Source organism: Tursiops truncatus, chromosome 5 (assembly GCF_011762595.2).
Source record: "Tursiops truncatus isolate mTurTru1 chromosome 5, mTurTru1.mat.Y, whole genome shotgun sequence".
Taxonomy (NCBI): domain Eukaryota; kingdom Metazoa; phylum Chordata; class Mammalia; order Artiodactyla; family Delphinidae; genus Tursiops; species Tursiops truncatus.
The window spans coordinates 46,175,926-46,180,878 of NC_047038.1; the positions used below are offsets into that span (position 1 = coordinate 46,175,926).

General features: G+C 36.7%; 1 non-coding gene across 1 annotated transcript; it reads right to left on the bottom strand.

Annotated features, from left to right (window-relative positions):
• On the bottom strand, positions 1-107 carry LOC117312514 (U6 spliceosomal RNA). Its single transcript, XR_004526838.1, has one exon. It is a non-coding gene; the product is annotated as a U6 spliceosomal RNA (small nuclear RNA).
• Between the last annotated feature and the right edge of the window lie 4,846 nt (positions 108-4,953).

A 4,953-nucleotide genomic window follows, 5' to 3' on the forward strand; every position in this document is an offset into this window, starting at 1 on the left:
AAAAATATGGAATGCTTCACAAATTTGCATGTCATCCTTGCACAGGGACCATGTTAATCTCCTCTGTATTGTTCCAATTTTAGTGTATGTGTTGCCAAAGGGAGCACGACTCTGAGTTTTAGTGTCTTTACATGTGGAGTAAGGGTGCTATATAATTTTCAGAATGTTTAAGAGAAGTAAATCAGGTAATATACGTAATATGTTTAATACTGTGCTTGCACACTGTAGCTACAGAAGTAGTAGAAATATGTTGTTCATTTCATTCACTGTTTATTCCCAGTGCCTAACCCATCACCTATTAGACAGAGTCCTCATTAACATTTTTTTAATGAATAAGAAAATGAATGCATAAAGCAATCTATTAGACACTGTTTAGGTGACTAGGATCATAAAGAATAACAGCTCACTATTTTATAGTGGCTATAGATATGCTGTCTGTTCTAATACAATAATGTAAGTGCTATAGTAATGGTCTGTGCAAGGGTTTATAAGAGCCAAGGATGGAGCATCAGATTTTGCCTGGAGAGAGAAAGTCAGGAAATATTTTACTAATGTAAGGACTTCTGTTAGCTCTGAGTCTTAGAGCATGCCAAATTGATCATTATGAAAACATGAAGTCAATTCATTCCTAACAAAGAAATTTTGTCTTTAAAAAAAATAGACCAAACTGAGACTAATATATGACATATCAAGACACTTCAGATTGGACTTCTGAGGGACTTATATCAGGCATAGGATATAGGTGGGAGAATGACATGGTAGTCAGATAAGCAGAAATCAGATGATGAAGGGCTGAGCATGCCACCACAATGCATTTGCCCTTCATTGTATAAGGAATAGAGACAGTTACATGTTCTATTCAGAAGTCTGGCACTCTTAGACTCTCATTTTACGAAAGTTACTCTAGATCATTGTGAAGAATGGATTGGAAAGCTTGAGATGGAGGCATCTAAGATGCTGGTGCTGTTACCTCTCCTATTACCGAGGAGAGAAATAATGCTGACGTGAACTAAAGCAGTGACATATGATCAGTGAGTAAAGAAAAATTATGGAGAAATTTAATAGGGTTAATTTATTGGACCCGGTTGACTGATTATATATGGAATTTGAGGAAAACAGTGGAGTCAAGAGATTCATTTAGATTTTTGTAACTGAGAACAACATGATACAGTCAACAAAAAATTTCAGTACAATTTTGGATACTGTAGCAATTGAATATGGCCTTTCATAATAGTTCATAACAAATAACCTCAAAATCCCAGTGACTAATGAAACAAACTTTTTTTTTTTGCTCATATGACTACATGTCTGCAAGGGATGAGCTGCAGGGTGTGGGTGGAGCTCAGGTCTGTTCCATATGTCATTCACTCTCTTCAGACCAGAGGCTCGCTGGAGCACATATGTCTCATGGAAAGTCCAGGAGCCAGGAAAATAATCAGAAACATGCAGGGCCTCTTAAAGTGTAGGTACATATCCCCCATACTGCCAATCCCATCCACATGCCATCAGTGAAAGTAAGTAAAATGGCCAAGTCCAACATCAACAGGACAGCAACACACATTCTGTCACACCAGGAAGTACTACATAGTCATATGACAAAGGACATGGATACACAATTCTAATATAGGGAATCAAGTGAGGAGTTGGGAACAATGACCCAATGACCATGATAGTCATGTCAGTGCATCAAGTAAGTATATCCATGAATAGAGCTGAAAAGAGAAACATTAGAGATGTCCACACTGAGTATCTTTCTTGCCACAAAGCTTCTTTACCCTCACTTCACAGTACTTTGAAATCATTGCTTTATGGGGCTTTCTATACTAAGTTAGTTGTTTTTTAAATCACATTTGCCTAATTTTTGTACTACTCCATGTAAAGAAAAATGCCATAATAAAAATCAAGCCAACCTTCTCCAATAACAACAAGAGATGAACAATGGCACTTGTAGATGAATGTTGATACTCATAGTCTCAAAGATTATTCCCCAAGAATGACCTATTCCTTGGAAACGAAATACCACTTAGGCATCAAGGTACTGCTGTCTTCTTAAGGCCCAAATTTGGACTCATAATTGTTCTTTTACTAACTGCAAACTTGACCAGTACTATGAGGAAGAAGGAAGACAAGGCTTTGCCTAAGGGTTCAGGAATGAAAAAAGGTAAATAGTTCAAGATAGTATCAAGATAAGTTTAACTCCTCTTCACTTCATGATCCAGACAGGGACCCTTTTACCTGGTTCATATATCATGCTCTACAGCTCTATAACTACCTTTTCTGGTGGTTATACAGGAGTACTTGAGATTCTGCCAAAACCAGTTGAAATTCATATCCAAGAGAAGGGAACCCAGAAGTTCTTGATCAAACCATTGTGGTAGGCAGAATTAGGATTCCCCAAAGATGTTTGTATCCTAATCCCTAGATCCTCTGAATATGTTGGGTTACAAGGCAGTGGACAATTAAGTTGCAAATGTAATTAATTTTACTAATCTTTACTTACTTAAAGATCAAGATATTATCCTGTATTATCTAGGTGGGCTCAAGGTAATCACAAGAAGATTCTTTAAAATAAAAGAGAGAGGCAGAAGAAGAAATCAGAGTCAGAGAGAGATTTTAATATACTGTGTTGTTGGCTTTGAAGTTGGAGGAAGTGGCCACAAAGTAAGAAAGGCAGCCGTCTCTAGATTGGAAAAGCAAGGACCAGATATCCCTTAAAACTTTCAGAAGTGCAGCCCTGCTGACACCTTGATTTTAGCTCACTAAGACCCATTTCTGACATTGTACTTCTAGAACAGTTAAGATAATCAATTTCTGTTTTTTTAGGCCGCAAAATTTGTGGTAATTTATTACAACAACAATAGAAAGTGAATGAAGTCCCATATCTTTTGCTGATGATTGATACCAGAAATACCAAACCCCTTTAAAGAAAGAGCTCTTCGGGCTTCCCTGGTGGCGCAGTGGTTGAGAGTCCACCTGCTGATTCAGGGGACGTGGGTTCGTGCCCCGGTCCGGGAGGATCCCACATGGCGCGGAGCGGCTGGACCCGTGAGCCATGGCCGCTGAGCCTGCGCGTCCAGAGCCTGTGCTCTGCAACGGGAGAGGCCACAACAGTGAGAGGCCCGCGTACCGCGGAAAAAAAAAAAAAAAAGACGAACTCTTCAACAGGGGATTAAATTTATCTGATGGATAACCATACCAAAATGCAGTAAGATCATTGTCTTCCCATAAAAGACAAAGCCAGCAAATTAATATGATTTTCCCCCTTTAAACCATTTACCATCTATTCTTTAAGAATAGCTTCAAAAATACTGACATTCTGAGGCAAAACAACAAAAATGACACCACTTTACTGACTATGTCTTGGAAATATGGTTTTCTTCCCCTTCAGTAGGGAGAGAGGATCTACTAGGGAGGAAAATTCAATTTTCTTCAAATAAGTCACAAATTTAATTTACCCTTTGGGATTGTAAACTACCCATATAGGTAATAAATAAATAAATAAATAAATAAATAAATAAATAAATACCTCTTTGTATGTATCACAGTCCCAGATTTATGCTTTATGCATAATAAAAAATATTTATGCCTTGCTACCTCAATACCATAACATTCTTATCTCATTCAGTTGTCAGTGAGCTCAGATTAATGGCCATTTCATTTCTGACTCTCTAGAGTCTAACAAACATGCCTGACATATAATTCCCACTGCACCATCATTGTTGGATTCATTAATTAACCTTAAGTGCTTGTTGAATTATCCATAACACTTCATAATTTATAAAAAGGTCTGAGGATGAGATTTTTGCAGATCTGATCCCTTTTAGATGTAGTTCATGCATAATGGGCAAGCCTAGGATAAGTTAGTAATATTAACATATTCACCATGTTAAATTGCTGGGACTATAAAAGATAATTACTGAAGGGAGAAAAATATCTGTAGGCACAGTTTTAAGAACAGAATGATTTCTCCTAAAATGTATTAAAATTGCTTGGCAGTAACAGTGTACATTGAGCATTTGATTATTTTTAACTGTTTTCATTTTTGTTCATTTTCTCTGTGCAGTATTCTTAAATAACTTCCACCAATATTTTTTTCTTTCTTTAGATCTTTAGATCTATGAAATGTAAATGAATTTAATCAATATGCTCAGAGGACTAATTAGTTATAATATCTTCAGGACATTCAAAACTAAAAATAGTGCAGTTAAAAAAGTGAATATGCTATAAGTGATATTCCAGAAGTGTTATTAAAGGAAATAAAAGCTGTTTAAAATAAACAGACATTTTTGGCAATTGAATACACATGGGTTTCATCTTATGTTACTATTTGGTTTGACTAAGTTAAATTGTCCAAGTAAAATAATGACTTAGCTGTTATAATGCCTCCCAAGTTCTCATCTGCTATTTCTAGTCCTTGAATGTTTCAAGATCTATAAGACTTACAGAACTCACAGTAAGATACTGTATGCAAAAGGCAAGTAATGGTGGCCTAGAAAACACAGAACTGGACTCATATCTATGAATAATTTTATTTGGCTTAAAAATTTACATAAACTGAATGCAATTAAATTATTTTAGATTAAACCAAGAACATTTCTGACTTTATAAGATGAATGCTGCTCCACACTCTGTCAGTGTACGGTCCCACAAAATGAGATAAAAATAAGACATTCAAATCTTTAGGAAGGAGAGATACGTATTCTCTGTGCTCATATACAACACGTGAACAAACCAAGGATTTCAGTAGCAAAGACATGTGCTGGTCTTTTCTTTTTAACTTGACGTTGCAGCTGTCCAGCACCCAGTCGCTCACAATCTCTCACAGCAGGATCCAAACAGCTGGGACTTAAGGGAGAGGGCAGCAGGTTTAACCACACAGACGCCACGATTTAGGAAGAGAAGGTGATCTATAGATATTCGCAGTGACTGAGACCTGGGAATGTAATTAGAAGA